At 50.5% G+C, this 24,686-nt stretch overlaps 2 protein-coding genes across 9 annotated transcripts in view; one reads left to right on the top strand and one right to left on the bottom strand.

Annotated features, from left to right (window-relative positions):
* The window catches only part of AGAP1 (ArfGAP with GTPase domain, ankyrin repeat and PH domain 1), a 612,588-nt gene that overhangs the window by 243,700 nt on the left and 344,202 nt on the right, over positions 1-24,686 (bottom strand). The window lies entirely within an intron of this gene.
* Positions 1-24,686, top strand: part of ASB18 (ankyrin repeat and SOCS box containing 18) — a 413,251-nt gene that overhangs the window by 365,103 nt on the left and 23,462 nt on the right. The window lies entirely within an intron of this gene.

Below are 24,686 nucleotides of genomic sequence, written 5' to 3'. Positions count from 1 at the left end.
TTGTTTGGAAGATGTTCGTCAATGGAAATCCACGTTCCAGTCTTATCCCCCTGGCTCCTTCTTCCTTTGTGTTCCCATTGATCAGATTGTACCCACTGTCTCCGCCGGCCTGATTTATACACGCCAGACTTTTAACACTTTCCTTTCCCCAAGCATAAGAATACAGAAAATTCAGGATTTGGGAGATTTTCAGAGCATGACTCAATCTCGAGAGGAATAATTTTATCCAACACATTCTGCACAAAGACAATGCCTTGGGGTGCCTTCTACTGAGGTGATCTCTTTTGGCTTGGATCTTATGAGTTTTCTGTAAGGAAAGAATATTTTCTCTTCTAACAGCATGGACAACGAGAGCCATTAACAACAGACTCGGAAATCCCATTCTGTGCTATGACGAAATGAGAGCGCCAAATGTTCTGAGAAATTTGTGTTCACCTTTGCCATTCTAAAATTCTATTGTGACTTAAATGTGTAACTTTCCTCTTGCTCCAAACCATCCCATCAGAATAAATCCTAAGGATGCTTTTAGAGGCGCTTGGTCCGTGTTCTCAACTGTAGCTATCTACCCCACCAGTATTGCTTTAAGGTTATATCTCGTCATCTACTCAGTATTTAAGTCACACTGACCCACTTGTTCTTCCCCCTGCAGGACCTCCTACCTTTGGCCTTTGAGGGTTCCCTACGTCCCCTGCCTGGAAAGCCTTCCACCCTTGCCTCCACCACTTATAAGTCCTTTGGGGCACAGTGTGGTGCTACCTCCTCTGGCATCAGGCAATTTCCCACCCAGCTCTAATACTCATTCTCCCTCCACCTATAATTCGCTTTGTATCCCTTTGAAGAGCCTCGGTGCTTGCCTCTCTGGGCCCATAATTTTCCCAAACCCCAGAAGAATATAAGATCCTGGGGATGAAGACTAGCTCATTCCTGCCTTGGTATCCGGGCACACAGCACAGGGTCTGCCACACTGGACAGCTCCCTAGCTGTTTGCTGAATTGAAATAAATTGGATTCGTTGGCAGTATGGAGACTTGTTGATGGGTGCACCTTCCCATCACACCCTGTTTTAGGTCATTGCACCATTATATTTGGAAATGAAGGTTATATGAAATGATTACATGAATGAAGAGTATAGAAAAGCAAGACATAGAGCAATAATATTTACAAATCATCTTAAAAGTGGATCACGGAAGGATTAGGGTTGTATTTCACAGAGCCATCTCAGACATTCACCATGGGACAATCCCCATGTGGACGGCTCCAATGACGGCACTGGGAGAGGGGTGCCAGTCAATCTGTCAGTGTCAGAGAAATATTCATCGGGAAGGCAGCAAACAGTCCCCACAAGAATCACCATAGCACAACATTTAACATAAGCACGCACATGGCGGTCACTTATTGCTTTTGTCCAGAGGAATGTAAGCTTCTTGAAGACAGGACTGCGTTTGCTTTTGCCATTCAAGCTCCGGCGTCCCAAACAAAGCAGGCGTGTGGGTTGTCCACAGAGTGGGCTTGATCATTTTCACCTGCCCCAAAATGACCCTCTCCAAAATGACTGGGGGCATTTTCTCCAGGGGTGTGGGTACCCTCTCTGTGCCCGTCTCCATGTCTCAGAAGACACCACAGGACCTTTGACTCGTGTTCCTTCTTCGCCATCTGCCCGGCTCTCCGCCGATGACTAAATATTCCGGATTTACTTTTGATTGAATTACCTTAACACAGAATTAAGGTGATAGAGGACCGACAACAATATTTCCAGCATGCAAAGTTTTCTTCTCTTGAAAGCAGGCTAAAGGGCTGTCGACGCTTGCTGTTCAAGTTTACCCTTTTGATTGCGCTGCTGCTATGTAAATCAATTTGTTAATGTTCCTTGCAGAATGCATGAGCCAGTTATACTGACAAACACACAAAGCTCATTCGTAATTAGCAGTTAATTAGTAAGAAGGAACAGATGCTGTTAGAGTTTCAGCAGGCGAACAGGTTCTGTAAACAATGCTTATAAATCTAAATGAATTTATTAACCACAACGCAACTGTCAACATTTTGTTGGCAACTGCACAAAATATGGCGGAATCTCCCAAACGTCTCGGCGATGGATTAATAACTGCCGTGTCAATGGAAGGCTACCAAGCCGTCCGACTCGCTGACGATCGTCGGGCACCTACTCGCTCTTGCCCACTAAGTCGCCGCTTTCCGTCCCGATCTCCCACATACACCAGAAGATGAAGTCCATCGGAGCATGTGTAAATGCGTGCAAGTTTTCTTGGGGGCAAGACCTGAGACAGAAGGGTCATCTTGAGGGATTTGCCATCATTCTTTGCTCATGGGTATCGGCTCTTCAAATCTGCAAGGGAGGCGGACGCTTAGAGATATTCCTGAGGTGAGGAGGGACCGGCCTGGTATGGAAGCCCAGACTCTCTGAAGCTCTCTCGGGCAGAATTTACTTCTCCCTCGCATTTCTGAAGCAGTGGTAGCTTAAGTCCATGCTTAGGCACAAAGGGGTGCCTTCTTTTTCTGGATAAGAACTCACTAACACCATATCTATTAGAAATAGTATAAAATCAACATTGTTTCATTTCTGTGGACTCAGCAAAGTGCCTAGAACACAACTAAAATTCTCATTGATTGATTACGTGGTTTCTCCCCATAGAACGTAAGCTTCTTGAGGGCAGGGATCATTTCATTGTCTTTGTTTTCCCTGAATATTACCTAAGTGCCTGACATACAGTAAGTGCTAAATAAATAATGATAAAAAGCTTTATTTTTAGCTTCCTTGTACTACTTAATAAATAAATGTGTACTCAATGGATTGATGGATTTATGGATGGAGGGTGTGTTGGTAAATGTTTAACATCTGGTTCTCTGAAAAAAAAACCAAGATATACTTTTAAATTTAATCTGCATAATTACTATTTTTTAATCTGCATTTTTACCATTTCTTCTATCACTGGATCAAGTCTAGACAATCAACAAAACCATAAATCTAGAACTTGATTTATAGCACTTGCTGATTCCTGTGGTTTAAAGACTCCTATTGAAAATTTAACTGAGCTTGGACAAGCCCGTTTGAGCTGACTTCTGCAGCCTCCTGGATGGAGGGTCACGGGTGACGGATTGAAGAAATGTTTCATCACTCCCAGCAATAGAGGGGAAAAAATGGAACCAGAGGAGGAGGATGATGATGATGATAAATAAATCACAGCATGAGACATTGCTGAAGCACATCAGGCTTTTAGAGCTCCATCATTTGCCTGAAAATCCTTTATTGAAAGTATGGGTGTGTTTGTGCTAGTTATGGATTCATTAGAATGGAACTGTCTCAACTATCTCTAAATTCTTGGAGGGGCAGCTAGGTGGCACTATGGTGGATAGAGTACCAGCTCCACAGTTAGGCAAACTCCTAAGCTCAAAGCTGGCTTCAGATACTTGCTATCTGTATGACCTGGGCCTCAACACGTCCAAAATGGAACTCATTACATAACCCCTATTCCCGTCTCCAGGGGCAGCGCTCCATCCATTGTAGCCCCCAGATACATTTAAATTAGTTTCATTCAACACAGAATGTCACAGCACTTTTCCAGCCAGTTCCTCCTTCTAAATATCCACTAGGATTCATAGTCTATTCATTGTCACCCAGTCCCAGGACGGCATCTGAGCTCTCTTGCAGCTCTCAGAGGACAGCCTGACTTGTGACGAGGAGTTTTTTCTTCCGAAGTGACTCCACATCTCTTCCTCGAAGCCAATGGATGCTATTTCCTTCCTCCTGAGATACATCCCCTTTATCGTGTCCAGAGCTTGTTTAGGGCAGTAGGTGGTGCTGTGGCTACAGCACCTCACCTGGCGTCCAAATTCAACCTCAGACACGACTGTCCATATATGTCCATCAGTATGTGAGTGCGTTGAGACTTTGTCTTTCTTTTTATGCTCAGCCCTGGGTGCAATGTGTGCATACTACAGTAGGTAGCTAATGAATGCTTACTGCTTTTGTGATGGATGACAGAGATGTGAACCATAAATCCAAGAGATTTTCCTAGGAACAAGAATCCTTCTGGGTGTAGTGACCCTGTGCTGAGGTAGAAAGAGCCTGAGCCCTGAGTTCAAGGCCCACCTTCGTCCAGTCCCACCTGCGTGATCTCAGAATGAGGCCAATGAAGACTTAAAAAAAAATCCTGCATTAGTAGAGCCGCGTGAATGGCAGGGACATCTTCCCCCTTCCTTGTGACTCAGAGCCGGTTTTTGGGACTCTCCTAAGAACCGGGCCCTTGTGCCCTCAGGTGATCCCTCTTCCAGCGTGCTTCTGCAGTGGGCTATTGGCCATTGTTGAGGGGTTAAGTTTATTTGCCTTTGGGAACCATCCTGACTGAGCTTTTTAGTTTTTAAAGTTTAAGATAATTGCTAAGGAACCGTCCTTCCCTGAGCCAGGAAGCTCAACGTGTCCCTGGGACACACAACCATGACTGAGTCACCCAGGCAGCCGGAGGCAAATACAGCCAGCAATGACACCTATGGTCACAAAGGCAGGGGACGCTGACTCATGGCTGCGACTGTTCTCTCCTCCTCCTCCTCCTCCTCCTCGGAAGGGCCAAAGCACCAACCTGGGGCAGGCTGACAAAGCCCTCTCTAATTAAGAAGATGAACGGGAAGGCCACGCCAGGGGCACCGAGCCCCAGGAGCCGGCACGGTCCTTGGTGCACACTCAGTGCTCCCCAAGGACTTGTTGAGTCACAGTGACCAAGTCCCCCGTCACTATCTAAGGCTCACATAGGATAAGCCAACAGTTGCTCATGATCACAAAGCTCGTTAAGGAGCAGAAATGAGACCTGAACTCATTCTTCTGGACTCTGAGCCCGGCGTTCTAACCATCACATCAGATGGCCCTGATGTTCTAGAGGGAGCTAGAGTGAGTGATATCTCCACCCCCACGTCTCCCCAATGCCCTCAGTATTCAAAGTGAACCTCTGAAAGAAATGACGAGACGTAGCATGGAACAAATCACGATTACTTACTACGGTGACCTCATTTCCCCATGAGATCTTGGGAGCAGCCGAGCTTCTGATCTTTGAGTCCAACCCCGTCTTTTTATATGTGAGAGCCTGACGTCCAGAAAAGTAATGATTAATAATAATGATGATGATAGCTCACATTTATATTTTACTCTGAGATTTGCAAAGTATTTTACAAGCATCTCTTTTTATTCTCTCAGTAACACTGGGAGAGCATCATTATTGCCATTGTCCCCGTTTTAGAGATGAGGAGCTGCCTTGCCATTCTTCCTCCTGCACCTAATGGCTCCGTGACTAGGAGGAACCGAAATGTGGGTCTATCTGGAAAGGGGATGACCTCAGCCTTCTATTAGCCATAGACGTGTCCCGGTGATGCTAAAGGACACAGTTCAAAGGCTTAATTCCAGAATGCCCCAGTTACAAAATGGATTGTAAATTATGGGTCAAATCACGATGTTTGGTGTTTGTATTTTTTTCTTCCCAATCCCTTAATATGGAGACAGAAAGACCTGGTAGAAAATGGAGCAGCTGAATGGTGCAGTTCCCTAGTCAGGAAGAGCTGAATTCAAATCTGACCTCAGATCCTTATTAGATTGTGACTCTGGGCAAATCACTTAACCCGTAGGCCTCGGTTTCCTGAGCTATAAATGAGCTGGCGAAGGAAATGGCAAACTGCTCCCTCTCTTTACTAAGAAAACCCCACATGGCGTCACCGAGTCGGACAGAACGGAACAAGAAAACGGAATCCTGCACAGCTCGACAAGGATGGATAAACCTTCCGGAGAATGTGGCCGCCACAATTCTCTGCTCTTTAGGAAATAAAAAAAAATCACTATGGATTTCAAACACCTTGCACTTCTTCCGAGGGCTACGTTTTGGTTCCAAAGTTGGAAGGAGTATGGGAAGCAAGCTCACGATGCCTCCACTCTCAAACAAGCCCCGAGCTTATGGACTTGGCTAGAACCAAATGTCTTTACCCAAAAGGCGACAAGCAAGAAGAAAGAGGAGAGTGTTCTTCAAAGATGGCAGCCTTCCGGAGGCGCCATAAAAGTGGACGGACCGAAAGGATGCGGACGGGGAGCCCCGCGCGTGGTCCCAGACATTCGGAAGAACGGCAGCTTTACCGCCGCCTCCTCCCCGCCTCCACACCCGCCGAGGGATCCCGTCGAGGAAACTGGCTGGGCTGAGCTGCTGTTCCCCTTCTGCGGTGTTGGAGTCCCTGCTCCTGCACATGCGCACAGCCTCGGATGTCCTTCCTCTTCCTCCGCTTCTCATAGTCCCAAGGCCCCCACCTAGGGGAGACCCACCCACATAGTCCCATCAGGCGCCATGTTGTATTTATTTGGTGTCCACTGTATATTGTGTGTGTCGTTATGTATTTGTTTCCCACCAGCAGAATGGAAGCCCCTTGGGGCCAGGGATGTTGTTCAAGCTTGTCTTTGGTGCACAGTACCTAATGTAATACACCGCATACAATTGGCACTTAATAAATGCTTTCGGAATGAATACATGAACGAGCCAAAGGTTAGGCAGGAAGAGTTCTTTCTGAGCAACAGGGTTAATTTGAATCCTTTCTCTAGGTACCCCCAAGTTAGACCAGAGAGACTAAGATCCACTTTCTTATGAGAATACCGAAATAACTGCTTCCACTTATTTTCATTTTAGAGCTAGCCCAAGAAGCACTCACTGTGTGCCAGACATTTTTTGAGGCTCTGGAGATCCAAAGACGGATCCCAGCCTTCGTGGAGCACGCCTTGTACCGAGAGAAAGAAGGGCATCTCTACCCAACTCCAGAGAGCCCGCGTGCCCAAGTAAACGCAAGGCAGAAAGAGGGTGGGGGGCTTCTACCGGGGGGCGTAACTGCTCAGTCGTTTCCAGATCCTTGCCATTTGTCTGGAACATTATTCCGAGCAGGTATCGCAGACCTCGAGTCCCTCCTCCAAAGTAAGGGCACGTCTGATCTAATTGGAAAAAATATTTCAAGGGCTCTGGGAATAGTCACTGTTAACTGAATGCAACAACAAAAATGGGAAGGGGAGAAAAGGGCCTGCGGACCCAAGGGAATTACCAAATCAATTAACAACTAATTCAGGAACTAATTTCTGGATTGCCTCTTAGCACAAAACTCTCTCTTTAATTTCCCCTGCAATAAGCATCGGCGCGCTTGCCCGTCCTAACACACACCGCCGCCTCCGATGAGTTTACAAGTATCTCTTTTTGATGGGCTATTCTGCATTATTTCTTCACAGGTCAGTGCAACCTCAGCCAAGTACTCGGAAAGATTTAACGACGCTGGGAGCTGCCGGGAAGCAATTTACAAGGCCCGGAGTGAGTACAGTATGTTGTAAAAAACTAGTAATCAACCAATTAGAGATGCCGTAAATCCCGGATACTCCAATTAGGAGGAGCAGCTAGAGAAGGCCGGACGCTCCCTGCCCACCTCGGGAGGAGGCTTCTGCTAGGAGGGCCGGGGCGGGGGCTGCAGGCTCGGGAGGAAGGGCGCTGGTAGAAGGCAAGCACCCTGAGGGTAGGGCTATCCTGCCGCAGCCCCAGTTGTTCCTTGCTACAACATATAGGTTCTCAGGTCTTAGGATCTTTCTATATGCTTAAAAACTGATTGCCCCAAAGAGCTTTTATTATATAAATAAGTTATATTATATTACATTATATTATATCATGTCATATTATAAAATAATACAAAGAATTATAAAAACTGATAACATTTCAAAACATTAAGAGTGGATCCATCACATGTTAACTGTATTTTTCCTAAACAAAACAGGGTGAGAGGAGGAGCCCAATTATATAAATTTTGCCACTCTCTTGGCTTAATAAAAGGCCCCTGGAGTCTCCTACCTGCTCCTGCACTCAAAGTGTTGAGAAATATTGGGATGGTAAAGAACATGAAGAGAATCCAGGTTCATACGTGGAAGGGAGGAGCATTTTAACAGGTAAATAACACCTTAAAGCTATTTTGAAAACCCCTTTGACCTCCCAGCCCCCTTAAATCAGTCTCCAGGGATTCCCAGGGGTCTGAGGGCTACACTTTGAAAACCACAGGGACAGAGGACCCTGAAAGGAGGTCCCTTTATCCAATGGGCCATCCCTTTATCCAATGGGCCAGCCTGGTTTTGTCCCATAGCCTTATCGGGCTGGGTGACAGAGCCAGTGCGGGTGAGACCCTTACTCCTCTCTCCCGCGGCGGTCTCCAGAGAACAGAATGGGATATCTGAGCTCATCCCTGCATTTGGCTTGGCTGCCCCTCCTTCCAGAGTGCTTTTTATTCTCCTTCCTCACTCTCTTGCTCTTGAACTTATTTTACATCTTTTTATCAGTGTCCATATATCATCTCTCTCAGTGGAACAAAAAGTCTGTCTGTCTCCCTCTTTCCCTTCCCACTCTCCCATCTAGTGAAGGCTCCACACAAAGGCATGAGGACAAGATTTCGGAGTGGGCTGTGGGACTCCCGAGTGAGGGGAGTCCTTTTACCAAAGCAGATCCACGCTTTCTTAGCAATTTTGCTTTAGTGAATTGCCCAAGTATTCTGAAAGGGGAGTGACCTATTCAGAGTCACGTAGCCCATGCATGGCAAAGATGGGACTGGATCCTGGTTCATCATAGCTTTGAGGTTATTGTGCTGTCCTGCCTTTTACAAAATGAGCACTTGGAAAATACTTGGTGAGTGATGAAATATGGCAAAGGATTAATAGCTGGAAAGATCTTTTTAAAAATTTTCTTTTTCTTAAAGCTTTTTATTTTTAAAACACATGAAGGATAATTTTCAAGATTTGCCCTTGCAAACCTTGTGTTCCAATTTTTCCCTCCCTTCCTCCTACTCCCTCCCCTAGGTACAAAGTTATCCAATATATGTTAAGCATGTGCGGTTCTTTTACCCATACTTCCACAATCATCTTGCTGCACAAGAAAAATCAGATCAAAAAGGAAAAAAAAAAACTGAAAAAGAAAACAAAAAGCAATCAAACGCCAAAATGAGTGCAAACACATGTTGCGATCCACACTCAGTTCCCACAATCCTCTCTCTGGGTGCAGATGGCTCCCTCCATCATAAGACCATTGGAACTGGCCTGAATTAACTCATTGTTGAAGAGACCTGTCAGAATTTGAACCCAATTCTTAATGTTTTTTAAGTCCAGTGACCTTAGAAAAGGTTATTCTGTATTGTTGTTCTGTAAGGAATGACCAGAGGGATGAATACAGAGAGGACTAGCGAGACTTACACAAACTGATGCTCAGTGAAATGAGCAGAACCAGGAGATCATTATATACCTCAACAACGATACTGTTTAAGGATGTATTCTGATAGAAGTGGATTTCTTTGACAAAGAGAAGATCTAACTCATTTTCAATTGATCAAGGATGGGCAGAAGCAGCTACACCCAAAGAAAGAACACTGGGAAATGAATATAAATTGCTTGCATTTCTGTTTTTCTTCCCGGGTTATTTCTACCTTCTGAATCCAACTCTCCCTGTGCAACAAGAGAACTGTTCGGTTCTGTACACATATATTGTATCTAGGATATACTGTAACCTATTTAACATGTAAAGGACTGCTTGCCATCTGGGGGAGGGGGTGGAAAGACGGAGGGGAAAAAATCGGAACAGAAGTGAGTGCAAGGGATAATGTTGTAAAAAATCACCCTGGCATGGGTTCTGTCAATAAAAAATTAAAAAAAAAAAAAAAGAGAGAAGGTTATTTTGTCAAGTAGTATTTGAGGTCAGGTTTGACAGGCCCATTCTGGCTCGGACTCCCAAACTGCCCACTGCTCCTCACCGTCCCTCCTTCTCTTCAATTTGTTCATTGGTGAATTGGATTCTTTAGATATAAAAAAGGGATATTTCTTCGAGGCAATTTTAGGGAGCCCATAAGAACCTATAAAATCAGTCAGTCTTATTTTTAATTTCTTTTTAGGTTCTGAAATCTTTTCGATGCTGCAGATTATTTTTTGGTAAAAGTGGTTTTACTTGCTAATAAATGATATAAAAGTGCTGGTTTGGTGTATCAGCAACTTCTGAAATCCCCTTAATCAGAATGCACACCTCATGTGATTTAAGTTTTCAATTCACTGGGCAAAAGCACTGAAAAAATAAAGTCAGCTTAACTTTGTGTGTGTGTGTGTGTGTGTGTGTGTGTGTGTGTGTGTGTGTGTGTTGTTCCTTAACTTTACATATTCCCTTAGTGTTATAAGCATGTACGTATATATGTCATGCATATACATATATAATGACACATGTATTAATAATAATCATAGGCAATGTTCATATAGCACCTATTATGTGCCAGGCGCAGGGCTGAGCCCTTTCTCGTAATTATCTCATTTTATTCTCACAGCAGCTCTGGGAGGAAGTGATATTATTTTACAGATAAGGAAACTGAGGCAAACAGCAATCAAGTGACTTGTTCAGGATCACCTAAAGTGTTTGATGCTGGATTTGAATTCAGGTCTTCCTGGCTCCAGGCCCAGTGCTTTCTCTGCTCATCTCCCTACATACTCTCTCTCTACAGCCACACACTCTGACAAGGTTCTCTGGACAAAGGAGGAGGTCATGGACTGGAGGCCATCGGGGTCAGGCTCACGTGGCCGATACAGAAGTGACCGCGACGAGCCGGAGACAGGCCCACATTCAGGGCCCGAGACCGCAGGCTGGTGCCCCTTCCCTGGTCCTGTTTGGGAGAGAGCGGAGAGAAGCTGCAGGAGATGAGCTGGGCAGCGGAAGACTCCGGGATCTCCAGCACGGAGAACCAGAGAAGTGCCCCCGAGTGCTGAACCCAGGGATGCCGTGGGAGGGAATGAGAACCAGGGGCAAAATGGGGCTGGATGTCAGAGCAACGTCCTGGCCGCTGGAGCTCTGCCCGAGGGGCCTGGGCCCGCAGGACCGAGGGGCGCCCCCTCCTGGAAAGGCCAAATGACCACTGGTCTGGCTGCCCTCGGACCCACCCGCCCCGACACACCAGCTTCCCCATCATGGCTGACAGAGCGAATGTAACAGAGTCGCCAAGCTCAGGTTCCCAAATCAAATCAGGAAGGGCAAAGGGAGGCTGGAAGAAAATGGACACCGTCTGTCTGTCTGACTGTCTCTCCCCTCCCTGTCCCCTCCTGCCCTTTTCTCCTGTCCCTCTCCCCCTTTCCTCTATCCCTTCCTCTCCGTTTGTCTCTATCTTCCTTCCTCTCTCTCTCACTCTGTCTGTTTCTCTATCTCTGTGTGTCTCTGTCCCTACCCTTCTTTTCTCTCTGTCTCTGTGTCTGTCTGATTGTCTGCCTCTATCTCTGTCTGTTTGCCCCATGTGTGTCTCCCTGCTCATTCCCTGTCTTTGTCTGATTGTTTCTGTGTCTGTTTCTGTTCCTATCTGTCTCTTTCTGACTCTGTCTTCCTTTCTCTCTGCCTCTGTCTATCTCTCTGACTGTCTCTGTTTCTCTTTATCTCTGCCCCCTTCTCTATCTCTGCCTGTCTGTTTCTGTGTCTCTGTCTCTTTCTGACTCTCTGCCCCCACCTCCCGTCTCGATCTCAGCCTCTCTGTCTCTGTCTCTATCTCTTTGTCTCTGCCTGTCTCTATCTCTCTGTGTGTCTCTGTCTCTGTCTCCTCCTGACTCTGTCTCTGTTTCCCTTTCTCCCTGTCCGTCTCCTGTCTCCATCTCTGCCTCTCTGATGTCTCTCTCTGTTTCCCTTTCTCTCTCTGTCTCTGTCCCTGCCTTCATCTCTGCCTCTCTGATGTCTCTGTCTCCTCCTGACTCTCTCTCGGTTTCCCTTTCTCTCTGTCTGTTTCCATCTCTGTCTCTCCTCCTCCTCCTTCTCACCTCCACTTCTTAGACTCTTTGGGTCCTTCAAAATCCAGCCCATCTCACCCCCACATGAGGCTTTTCCCGCTTCCACCAGCTCCTAACAAACGCTAATTAGTCATAAAACCAACTGCCGAAAGCTACAGTAACGATAAATAAGCAAATACACCCGGCAGAGCCCACGTGGAAAGGGCGAGAGCAGCCACCATTGGGGCCTTATCCGTAGCAAGCCCCAGGACACAGGGAAGAACAGAGCGTGCTCTATGTTTTATATACACCTGAGGCACAGGGGAGAGGGAGAGAGACCAAATGAAGGCTGGCACCAGAGCCAGAGCACGGGACCTCACCAGTACCGAGCAGCCCAGAGCTTCTGGCCACCCCAGGCTCTTGGCTCCCAGTGGGCAACGCTGCGTCCCAGAGGACCCTGGGTGACTTGCAGCAAGCTGGCTGCCTGCCTCTTTCGGTCAGGGGAGCATCGTTCAGGGGGCTTCTCTGCACGTTCCTTGTGGAAACAGAAGAGAAACGGGCCTGGAAAGCTTTGGGACGTGGAAGTGGGTACACGGGGTCTGAGTCTACGCGACGTCTCCAACCAAAGCTGAAGGCGGCGCATAAAACGAGGAGGAGGGTGAGCAAACAGCTGCTTCCTAAGCCTCCCAGCCTGAGCCTCAGTTTCCCCCGCTGTAAAAGACTAGCAGAGCTGGGTGACCACGCCAGCCGGCCCAACCTCAGCTCAGTTTCTGCCACTGTGGGAGGCATTTGCCAGGCCTGGTTCCTGAATTAGTGAAAACACAGATCAACGACCACAGGAGCCTCCGCAAGCGGGGACACGGCGGTTCTGAACTACTCCGTGACTCCCTTCTGGAAGGAACCTCTGCCCGGCAGGAGCTGGAGGACGGAGCCCTGGGCTGAAATCCCACCTCTGACGCCTTAGTGCCCGTGGGGCCGGGACATGGCAGCAGTGTGCCCATCTGTAAAATGGGAGGCCGAGCCAGATGCTGCCTGTGCGTCGGGATCTCCAGCCCACGACTTCACAGCTCGGGACAGTCGCCTCGCCCAGCCCGCCCAGCTGGAAAGCGCCTTCCTGACCCCCGCCTGGCTGGCTGTCTACCATCCCCCAGCTGCCTCTAGATATTCTCGACAATGAAAATAAAATCAAATCTTAATTATGTGAGGAGCTTTTCTCAGGGGCATCGACATCTGTTTTTTCCATAACATTTACCAATATGCACAGGATGCAGCCGACATTCACATAAATCCAGGCACATTGGCAGAGCGGGCAGTGGGGAGAGCGCCGTGCCGGGGGCCGGGAAGCCCTGGGTTCAAATCCCGCCTCTGACATTTCCTAGCCTCAGGGGCCCATCTGGAGAGCTGAGACCCACGGATGGCTCTGTGACTTTCAGAGTTTCCTCCTCTGAAAGAAGGAGGGGTTGGTTCTGGAGAACAATCTGAAACTCTGTCCAAAGGGCAAACTGTGCCTCCCCTTTGACCCGGCGGTGTTCCTATTGGCCTTATAGCCCAAAGAGATCGTGAAGGAGGGAAAGGGACCCACGTGTGCAAAAACGTTTGTGGCGGCCCTTCTTGTAGGGGCCAGAACCTGGAGCTGAGCGGCTGCCCGTCAGTGGGAGAACGGCTGAGTAAGTTGTAGCATATGCATGTTATGGAGTATTATTGTTCGGTAGGAAATGACCAGCAGGAGGATTTCAGAGAGGTCTGGAGGAGCTGATGCTGAGGGAAGTGAGCAGGACCAGGAGATCACTGCACACGGCAGCAACAAGACTAGCCGATGTTCAGCTCTGATGCACGTGGCTCTTCCACAATGAGCTGATTGAGGCCAGTTCCGTGATCTTGTAATGAAGAGAGCCAGGTGCACTATGGGAACTAAGTGTGGACCACAACACAGCATTTTCACTCTTTTTGCTGTTGTTTATTTGCCTTTTATTTTCTTTCTCCTTTTTTCCTTTTTGATTTGATTTTTCTCATGCAGCAAGATAACTGTATAAACATGTATGCATATATTGGATTTAATATATTTTACCATATTTAACATAAATTGCCATCTAGGGGAGGGAGTGGGGGGAAAATTGGAACAAGGTTTTTCAAGGATTAATGTTGAGAAATTATCCTTGCATATGTTTTGAAAATAAAAAGCTTTAATAAAAAAATAAAAAAGAATGAAGGGATTGGTCGCCGACGTCCTTCCAGTCCTAACTAAGTCTATTGTTTCTCTGAAGCTTAGCCCACGAAATCAGAGTCCTCCTTTCTCCCTTTTCCTCTTTCCTCAGCCGGCAGCAGGGGTGACCCGGCTTATCCCCGAATGAAGGAAACTCCCAGCAGCCCCTGCTCTCTCCCCTCAGCCCAGCAGACCACACGTCCACGCCTGGAACAGCTCTTGGTGGGGTAAGAGTTAAGGGACCCCTGAAGGTGGGAAGCTCATGATCTTCTCAGGAGACCAAATTAAGCCAAGGGGAAAACCTTACAGAGAGAACCTTCTGCCCTTAAAGCAATTCGGTAAATGCAGTTAGCGGCCTTCGTTCTGATTCTCCCTCTTCAGGGACCGGGTCCTCTCAGAGTTAAAATTCTGTGGACTATCGCGAGCTTGATAAAGGTTTTTCAATCAAACGAATGAACGAACGAACAAAGGAATTGATGAACGAAAAAGCCTCCTGTGAGTGACTATGGGGTTCCAGGCGCCGGGCAAGGTGCCGAGAATACAAATACAAAACGGCCACAGCCCCTACTCTCAAAGAGCTTGCAATTTAATGGGGTGGGGATGCGCCAGCAGGGGACGGGTGGGGAGGGAACGGGGTCTGTTCTGGGGGTCAAAGGGAAGAGAAGGTGACCTAATCAGTCCTTGAGAGAGGACACGGCAGGGCCACTGAACCGAACCCACGGACGTGAGTGCAGGCGCCTCTGCACAGTAACTGTTTCCCGGGGTTGTTTCAATGGCGCTGACTTAATAGGATCCTTGTCCAGATAGGCAAGGAAACAAAAGGGTCCAATCTCAAATGGTTGTTTTAAAAATGAAGAAACCTGGAGGATGACGGGAGGAGGATGTAACTGGTCTGCTTGGCCCCCAAGGCAGAGCCACAGGGAGGCTTCGGGAGGGAGAGCTGCCCTGAAGCCCAATAGCCTGGCCGCTGGGGAGGCCCGAGGGGAGATGGGAGATGACGTAACAGTGATGGGGTACGAGGGCTTCTTGGGAGGGCAGCCTGGGCTCGGGGGCCTCTGCGTCTCTTCTGAGTTTCTGTGATGTATTTCTGACTCATGAAAAGGTTTGAAAACACCAAGGGAGGAAGGAACAAGATAAAGGCCAGTGGGAAATGGGAGGAGGGCCAGATCCCCGAGTCAGAGGCAATCTGAGAAGGCTTTCTGGAAGAGGTGACTAGCCCAAGACACCTAATAGTGCCCAACTATCATGCAGCAAGGATTGCCCCCAACCACAGCTTCTCCAGAGAGTGCGGAAGGGAGCGTGAAATATGGGCCAGCCCCGGATGGGGCGGGTGAGTCCTCAGGGGCTCCTTCAGACGTCTTCCCACTGTGGCTCCCGGGGTTGCCCAAAGTCACCGGTGGAGACCCCTGTGTCTGCAACGATCCGCGGGTGTCTCTGTCACTCGGAGCTTCAGTGGTGTCCCCCCTCAGAGCGAAAACAAGCCTGAATCATACACTGCTTGTGCTTCCTCTCTAGGGGCCCTAACAGTGACCTGTTCCTGATTCTGGGAAATCAGCCCCGGAGCTAACGGGAACTCGGAGCCTCTCGCTGTCCAGATAAGGAAACCGAGGTCAGAGAGAAGACATGCTTAAGAACCCGAGGATCACAGAGGAACCTTCAGACCTCATCCGTCCAACCTGCCATTTTACAGATGAGGAAACTGAGGCACAAGGAGGGAATCGGCTTTCTCGGAACAGGGAACATTTCACCTTTCATACACAACAAACAGTGAGCTCCCAATAATTGTTTCTTAGGTGGAGTTAGGTGCAGGGTGAGCTGTCAGGAGGGCAGGGGAAGGAGCCATCCACGGCCGGACACGGCCCATCAGCATTGCTTAGTCGCTCGCCATGGGCCGGGCACTGTGCACACTGGCAGAAAAGGGGAAATTTCTCCCTGGTGAGTCTGAGAAAACAGACGTGGGCAAAGGGGCCACGGTTGTCCCAATAAACGGGCTTGGTCGGTGCCCTCCGGGGATCCGGGCCCGGTACCGGCTGGGCCGAATGGAGTCCCGGGTGGGCGGGCTGGGCCCCGAGGAAGCGAGCGGGTGCGGATTCATTAATGCCCTCCGAAGCCGTGGGATGGAGAAAAAAGGTTTCATCTCTGGCGAGAACAAGAGGAAGATGAACCCGAGCGCTCCGAAGGAGGACGCCCGTCGGAGGGAGCTTTGCGTCAGTCACAGCAAAAATTCTCAAGTCTGGAGCAGGTCCGGAGTCAAAGTGTCCTTTTGTTCCGGCTTTTTTGGAAGCAGATTCTCGGTGTCGGAAGGATGCCCTCTTTGGACTGCTGAGAGTCTGTGATTTCCCTGAAACCGTCCCCCTCCGGCAGCCGGCGTTGGATTGAAACTCGCTTCTGAGAAAGGGAGCGGGCGGGAAGACGGCTTCAAAACCAGCTTCTGAGCCGCCTTCGCGCAATGTCGCGGAGGCCACGGGCTTCTCGCACCCTTCCGGGAATTCAGATTTAAAAGCTGCCTTCAAAGTTTCCATCCTTTCGGCTCAATTCCGATTTTAAACCAGAGACGGGGTTTGTCCCATCTTCTCTCTTTAAAACTGATGCGATCTTGTGCTTAAAGACCCGGGGTTTGGGTTCAAATCCCCGGCTCGGAGGCTCAGTGCCCACAGGAGCTATGCTGAGGGCCTTGCCTCTCTGGGGGTCTGTGCCCACGTCCCCTGGCGGGGCCCTTCTGGGGTCAGATGTGGGACCCTCTGCTCAGGTCCGAAAAGAACGACCTACCAGAAGCCCACAAAGTCCCACAGGTCAGACTTTGGGCCATAGAAGGAGGAACGACAACGGGTCCGTCTGGAAGCTGCCCCCAACCTCCCGGGCACCGGGGCCTGCAGGGCTCTGGGAGCCTTCTGTGCCTGGGGCCGCCCCCAACCTCCCGGGCACCGGGGCCTGCGTTTGGGGCCCGGGGGGCTCTGGGAGCCTTCTGCGCCTGGGGCCCGCCCAGGTCTGCCCCCCAGTGAAGGTGCTTCCCCTAAGCCCCGGCCGGCCGATAAGCGGGGGCCGCCGAGAGCGGGCCCCGAAGACCCGGATAATTAGCCCTCGTCGGGCCGAGGAGGTGGGGCGGGGCTTCCTCCTTTGCTCTCTCGCCCCAGCCCCACCGACGCCGGGCCTTGGTCTTGAACTTGGCTTCCTCCACGAGAGCAGCGCGCGCCTATGATCAGTGGCCCCACGCGCTGTGAGCAGCGTCCGGCTTTCAGGAGCCTGTGCAGTCGGCTCTATTAGGCCATCTTTATTCAGTCAGTGCCGTACAATACACCCCCCAACGCTGATCCCAGGTGCCAGCGGCACAGGTCAGCGGCCTACAGCAGGCTGGTGGAGGGGATTAACTCCGGTGGGTTCCTTTCACTTAATTGACAATTGCCTCTTTTGACTCAACTGGGAATCAAAACCCTGGACCACTTCAAAACAGTTCACAGGCCCAGTGGCTGAGGACGAGGCGAGCGCCGGGCTCGCTCGCACACGCTCCTCGCTGGCAGCTTGAGAAGCCTTTTGCTCGGGGCTTCAGACAGCGGCAGAAAGCCCCCGCTCGTCCCCGGCCACGGCCGAGGGTTCTCCGAGCCCCCGGGGCCGGCAGGCGAGGGCACGGGCCCGGGGCCCCAAGGAGGCGTTCTGAGGGGAGGGGGGCTCGGGGCGTCCATCCCAAGGTCCCCGGAGCGGACGCGAGGGTCAGTCCCGACGCTGTGCAACCCGCGAGGAGCCCGGGGCAGACTCGGCCGCGAGAAGGCGCCGCGGCTCTGTGTGACCCCCCACAGTGGGGGCAAGGACCGGGAGGGCTCCTGGTGTCCATGGCGCCCCGACCTCTGCCCCCCCCATGGGGCGCCGCTTCTCAAACATCCTCAAACCCAGACATTGCAGCAAGTGTGGAGGACGCCGGGTCCAGCCCTTACTCCTAAAGCTGTCCCTGCGCTGTCCCGGGGAGCAAAAATCAAGGCGGAGAAAGGGGCTGAGGATGATCAGGGACACGGGGGCCCGAGTTCAAATCCTGCCCCAAACACCCAAATCCAGGTGATTCCGGGCAGGATGCCTCAGGGAGGACACTGACAGGACCATCCTCTGCCTGGGTGTTGGGAGGACCAGGGAGGCGCTGACTGTAGAGCGCTCTGCCCGCCCCACCTGGCAAAGGCCCCCCCGATGCGCCCGGACGTCGCCCTGAGTCTGAGCGTTCGCATTCAGTCTTGGGGGGAGGGCAACGTCCTCCCGGAGCGGGCCGGGGGCTCGGGGACACGGCGGCGCTCCAAGAGGAGGCACAAGGCGAAGTGTCCAAGGGAGCGTCTTCCCCACGCAGGGCCGAGGAGCCCTCCTGGGGGCAGATGGCAAACGCACCGCTCGGGGCGGCAAATGCTTCGGGTGGGGGCAGAGCAAAAGGGGAGCCGGGAGGGGGGGCAGACGGCTCAGAGAAAAATCCCTGGGGTGGGGAGGGGCGGATGGACAGATGGACAGACAGAGCACCGGGAGGCGGGGCCCCACGAGGCTGCAGCAACCGCCCTCTCAAGATCACAGTGCACGTGCACACACACACACAAACACACACACTCACTCACAATGCACTCACACACATATGCTCCACACACACACTCCACACACACACACACGCAACACACACTCACAATGCACACACACACTCACACACACGCAATGCATGCTCGCTCACACATAGACCCGCGTACGACACACTCCCGATGCCCACACACACAAACACTCTCCCCGAAGCCCCCACACAAATACCCCGAAAAAGAAAGCCCGCGAGTCCCCAGCTGCCGTCCCCCAAACAGACCTCCCATCTGCCACCCACAATTTGCATGTCACCTTCTCCAGGCTCATTTGTACTTCATTAACTGCCATTGACTTAACAAGATTTATGCAAATGACACCATAGGAGCGCGCCAACTCCCACTGCAATCAAGTGATTATGTATGTACAATTCTCCACAGCAATGAAAAATTAATACATGACAAGCCCACTCACCGCTGAGCCGAACTCGGCCTTTTATTTTTCTTGTTGGGCCTTTTTTCCACATTTTTACTTGGAGACGCCCCGCGAGGCGGGAGAGCGGCCGCTGCCCCCCGGCCCTTCCCCCCCTCCCCGACGAGGGTCTCGCCCACCACAAAGAGGGACGCGCGTGTTCGAGAGAGGAAAAGACCCAGGGAGCAACATGGCTCCCCACAAAACAATTCCACGACAAGCCGGAGGGGCGGGCAGGGCCATCTCTATCCCCTGTTCTCCCAGCCTCAGTTTCCTGGTCTGCGACGCCAGGGGGTCCGGACCGTGCGGCTCTAAGCCCATGGAGGCTGACTCCCACGTGATCGGGGAGCCACCCCCCGCCCCCGGCAGCATTTGAGCTTCCTGATTCTGATTCTATTTCATGAACAAGAACCTCACTGATGAGGCACGAGCCCCAGCCCTCGGTCCTCATGACGGGGGGGGGGGGGGAGGGCGCTGTGGCTGGTGAGAGGCCCCCCTCATTCCCCTGTCCCCGGTGGCAACAGGATGTTTTTTAGCCCAAGAGTCCGGACAGGGGATGGGGACCGGGGAGTATTCTGAGGTTCTACACCATGTTGCCCCAGGACTGACCCCCAGTGGTACAGAAATCTCCCCTCCCATGGAGAAAGAATGGGAAGGGATAAACCCAGTGGGGGAAGAACCTGGAAACTCCTTTGTGGCTTCATTTTGTCCCTGGGCTCCCGGTGCTGGCAGGGCTGCCGATGCTTCCCACAGGGCATCGGCTGCTCTGGGGGTCCTGGGCAAGCTGCCCGGGGGACGGCCCGGGATGACGGGCTCCCCGGCCAGAGACGTCCTTCAGGGCCTGACAAACAGGGAATCTACCCCAGAAATGTCCCCCGGCTCGTCCCCCAGAGCCAGGCCCCTCCCTTCTCCTCAGCTACAAACACAGGGTCAGGGAGCAGGCGGGTGGGACTCCAACCAAATTTGCTTCAAAGTCCCCTTAAAAGAACTTGGAATTTAAAGCACTTACAGAAAACCCTTAGAAAGCTAGAACTTGGTGACTCAAGTGAGTGTGGCAGGAGCGGAAAGGAGGTTCTGGCTTGGCCTTTATACTCCTCAAGCTCGTCTGCCATTACCTGAAGCCCAGGCTCTGAGAAGGGCACCACTTGTGCCTTCTGGCCCGGCTGCCGGCCAGGTGGGCGCGCTGCCCAGAGGCCCGGTTACCTGCTGGACTAGAGACCTGGGAGGGCCCTTTTCTGCCCTGCCACCAGGTACCGTGGGAGGCGGCGGGCACAGCAGGGAAGGGATCCTAATTCCTAACTGGGGTTTTATAATTAAAAAAAAAAAAAAAAAACAACAGCCACAGGGAGGGCCGTTTCCCGGCTTCCAATCCCCTGAAGGCAGGAGCCATGGAGGCTACCTAGCGCCCTCCCTCCTGAGCCGCCCTGAATCCATCCCCCCTTATTCGCTTTCCACTGGGGCTCTCCAATTTCCTTGGCCCTCACAGACTCCCCCACCAGAACGTGAGTTCCATGGGTGCAGGGACTGTCTCATCCCTTTGCATCCCCAGGCCTGGTCCCTCGTAGGTGCTTAATAAATGCTTCTGGACTGATGGATGCAGTAACAGCTCCCATGGGTGCAAAGCACTTCTGCATACTCTTCCTAGAGAGCACAGGCTGTGGAAAGAAAAGTAGACTCCGAGGCTTCCCCGGTCATGGACATGGGTCCAGAGGGAGCCTTGGAGATGATCTAAGGAATCCGGGCTCCTCTTTCTGCAGCAGAGGGAAACTGAGGCCCCAAGACCACACACATAACAAGGGAGGAGGCTCAGAGGTTTCACCTTCCGGTTTCTGAAAACAACTACCCCACGATGGGAGCATCTATAAACAAATCAGCCACGTCCAAACATCAGAGAGATTTTGGTTCCTATAAAAGAGGGTCTCCAAGAACAAAAGCCAAAAGTGAATTTAAAACTACACCTAGAAAACAAGCCTGAGATCTCCCTAACCTAGAACATCTTATCTGGAAGAGATCTCGGCGATCCACTGCTGGTTCCCGATCCAAATGACAGGTTAGCCGAGGCTCGGCAAGGAGATCACCTGACTCCCGCCGCAGAGTTCTCTGGGATGGTGAACTCCATTGGCGGGGGCCTCTGGGATGGAACCCCTGCTGCCGGCAACGTCATATTTGCTAACGCACTGGTTAGTTTTCCTGGATTGTTCCTTCCCTCTATTCTAGTCTTCCTTATAAAAGATGGCTCCCTGGAAGAAGGAAGGAGGAAGGACCCATTCGGGAATACAGACAGTAGACAAAAACAAATCTTTTTTTTTTTTTTTTTTTTTAAAGGGGAAAAAAATAATCTATGGTCACAGCTGGGGTGCCATCCTCAAGTTTGCAAAGCTCTTCCTGTATGTCAACTTCACTGATTATCACAATAGCCCATAGACACGACCATTCTCATTTTATAGAAAGGGAACAGAGGGGGTTGGAGAGGGGCAGGTACTTGACCAGGGCCACGCATCTGCTGAGGGACGGAGACGAGACCGGACCCCATGTGCCTTGTGCGCGAGCCCCCGCTCCATCCTCTGAGACCAGCTGCCTTTGCACGTGCCGTTGGGAAGAGAGACCTCTTGGTCTGTCGCTACTTGGACTTGGGCTGTGATCATTCTGCAAATTGACAACTAAAAGGCTTCCAGGGACTGCATAATACTCATTTTACGCCTGACAGTCTATTCCAATCCCCACATATATTGGAAATCTAGCCGGGAAAAGTAAGTGTCCTCTGCAAATTAACTGTGTACAAAATTGTGTTACGGTTTCAATTAAATCACAGTCTTACGCTGCTCAAATCGCAAAGCATTGCCAATATTAATAAGGGTTTCCACTAAGTTAAATACAAGAATTGAGGCAATGCATTGTATTTCATTTTGCTAGATAAAAAAAATAAATTTCTTAATATCATTTTCTAAAATGAAAGAAAAGGAGTTAAATACATTAAAAATTGGGCAAATCTAAAAAGTGGTTTGACAGATACATAGATTTATGTGAACACGTGTTCTCTATCTCTGTGTCTCTCTGTGTATCTCTTTCTCTCCCTCCGTCTCTTTCCCTTTCTCTGTCTCTCTCTCTTCTCTCTGTCTCTGTCTCTCTCTTCTTTGTCTCTTTTCTCTCTTTCTCCCCCCTCTCTCCCTCTCTCTCCTCTCTCTCTCTCTCTCTCTTCTCCTAGATACTCACAATTGTATATTTTATACAATTTATACAATAGAAAAGGGGAGTTTTGCCATAAAATGCACCAAGATGGTGAGAAGGAAAGAATCAATCAGTTCTGTCTGCTGGGTGGGGGTGGAGGGAAAACAGCTTTTCCAGGGACATGCTGCCTTAGAACAGAGGTTGCTTTTATACGGCGGCCTCTGAGCTTTTCCTCGCGATGGAAAATCCCCAGTTCAGAAGCTTGTTAGAGTCGCTGTGGCTCCTGATAAAGCCAGTTTTCTCTGCTGACCCCTGGGACCCGGTGTTAGAAGGCTCAGAGAAACCCGGGAGGAAGGGCTGTGGTGTGCCTTTGACTAGAGCTTTTCACAGTCTCTCAAGTTCAAGGTCTGCCCTTGGTAGGGGCTGCTGGGGCTGCTTGTATGAGCCTGCAGGCCGTGCTCGGCCGGGAGGCCTCCCAGGACAGACACCGGACACTCCCTTTTCCTTCTGGTGTCCCGGGTTGTGGACATCAGACATCACAGTGGTCCTGAGAGAAGGTAGAGGCCCAGAGTCGCTCCCTAACTGCATTAATTACCGAGCTCTAGCAAAAAAAAATTCTGCTAAAGACCGAGGGAAAACAGGCTAGAAAACAGTATGTTATGGGGGAATTGGAATGGTGGAGAATAAACCTGAGATGGGGAAATGACCATAAGACAAATACTCATTTTCATTCTCTCTCTCCATTTCACTCTTTCCCTTTATTATCTTCCCCCTTCTTTTTCTCCTCTTTTTTCCCTTTCTCTTTCTCATTCTCCCTTTTCTTCCTTATTCTTTTTTCTCATTTTCTTGTTTCCTCTTGCTCTTGTCTACTTCTCATTATTTTGCTTCCTTTCTTCTATTCTTTCCCACTTTCTTTCCTTTCTTTCTTTCTTTCTTTTTCTTTTCCTTTTTTCCTTCCATCCTTTTTTCTCTTTCCTTCCTCTCTCCCTCTCTTCCTCCCTTCCTTCCTTCTTTCCTTTCTCTCCTTCCCTTCCTTCCCCTCCCTCCCTTCCTACCTTTCTTCCTCCCTCCTTTTTCTTCTTCCCTTCATCCTTTGCTTCCTTTCTTCCTTCCTTCCTCCCTCCCTTTCTTCCCTTTTACTTTTCCATGCTTCCTTCATTGCCTCTTTCCCTCCCTCTCTTACTTCTCCCTTCTTTCCTTCCTTCTCTTTCTCCCTCCCTTTCTTCCTTCTCTTTCTCCCTTCCTTCTTTCCCTCCCTTCCTTTACTTTTTTCTTTTCCTTTCCCATCCTTCCTTCACTGCCTCTTTCCCTCCCTCTCTTCCTTCTTCCCTTCTTTCCTTCCTTCTCTTTCTCCCTTCCTTCTTTCCCTCCCTTCCTTCACTTTTTTCTTTTCCTTTCCCATCCTTCCTTCACTGCCTCTTTCCCTCCCTCTCTTCCTTCTTCCCTTCTTTCCTTCCTTCTCTTTCTCCCTCCCTTCCTTCCTTCTCTTTCTCCCTTCCTTCTTTCCTTCCTTTCCTCCCTTCCTTCCCTTTCTTTCTTTTCCTTTCCCATCCTTCCTTTACTGCCTCTTTCCCTCCCTCCCTTCCTGTTTTTTTTGCTTTCCCCTTTCCTCCTGTTATTCTTCCTTTTTCTATCCTCGCTTTCCCTCTTTTCTGGTCTAATGGAACAGGAAATTATGAGGTCCATGAGCCACTTTTCGCGGCGGATGAGCAACCTCCCCCCACTCCTGCCCCCCAATGGCACTCTTATTTTGCTTTAGAGAGCACACCCAGCCCCGACCCTGGGCCTTATTTGTCGGCATCTTCCCGGGGAGCGTCCCCGGCCCGAGTCCGCTGACCGAAAGGTGATTTTGCTTAAGAAACAGCCCGCCTCCGTCCAGGCCGTTTCGCCTCCAGTTCGGGGCTAATGAAAGGCTGCGCCAGGCTCGCCACCCAGGCCAAAACAAACCCTCCACTCCAAATCCTGTTGTGTAATGAGGAAGTTTAATTAAGGCCCCCCATTACAGCTGTAAATGTGCGCCGATATAATAAGGTCTAAATGAATCCAAGCCTAATCAAAGTTACAATTCCTTCATTAGCAAATTACAAACAAGAGCCCACAGCTGACGCACGGGCTGAGATTATCACAACTAATTGCCTCGCTGTTACACACCAGCCTGAAACGGTGTTCAGATGTCTGTCTGCGCGAGCGGCGGCGCGGCCGCATCAGGCGACGGCTGGATCACAAGGGGCCCTTGTACCGCGCTCTGATTTACCCCCGCGGACCGGCAGCCTCGCCAGGCACAGCGCACGGCCCAATCAAAGGCCGGCCACAAAGGCAGCCTTTGAAGCCAGCTCAGCCTCCCCGAGCCCTCCATATGCGAGCGGGCAGACTGCACTTCATTAGGGCCTGTTGTCACATTTTCCCTCTTCTTATTCTAATGATCCCATTTTAATACACACAGGAACCTCTCCTAATTGATGTCAAGTGAGTGACTTCCACATTCATCAACAGCCCACATCAAACGCCGGCTCCCGGCCCCGCGTCCTCGAGCGAGCGAGGGGCCGAG

The sequence above is a fragment of the Antechinus flavipes genome, chromosome 4 (genome assembly GCF_016432865.1).
Source record: "Antechinus flavipes isolate AdamAnt ecotype Samford, QLD, Australia chromosome 4, AdamAnt_v2, whole genome shotgun sequence".
Classification (NCBI taxonomy): domain Eukaryota; kingdom Metazoa; phylum Chordata; class Mammalia; order Dasyuromorphia; family Dasyuridae; genus Antechinus; species Antechinus flavipes.
The sequence above is the reverse complement of the archived record's forward strand: the minus strand, read 5'-3'. Positions and strand labels throughout refer to the sequence as shown.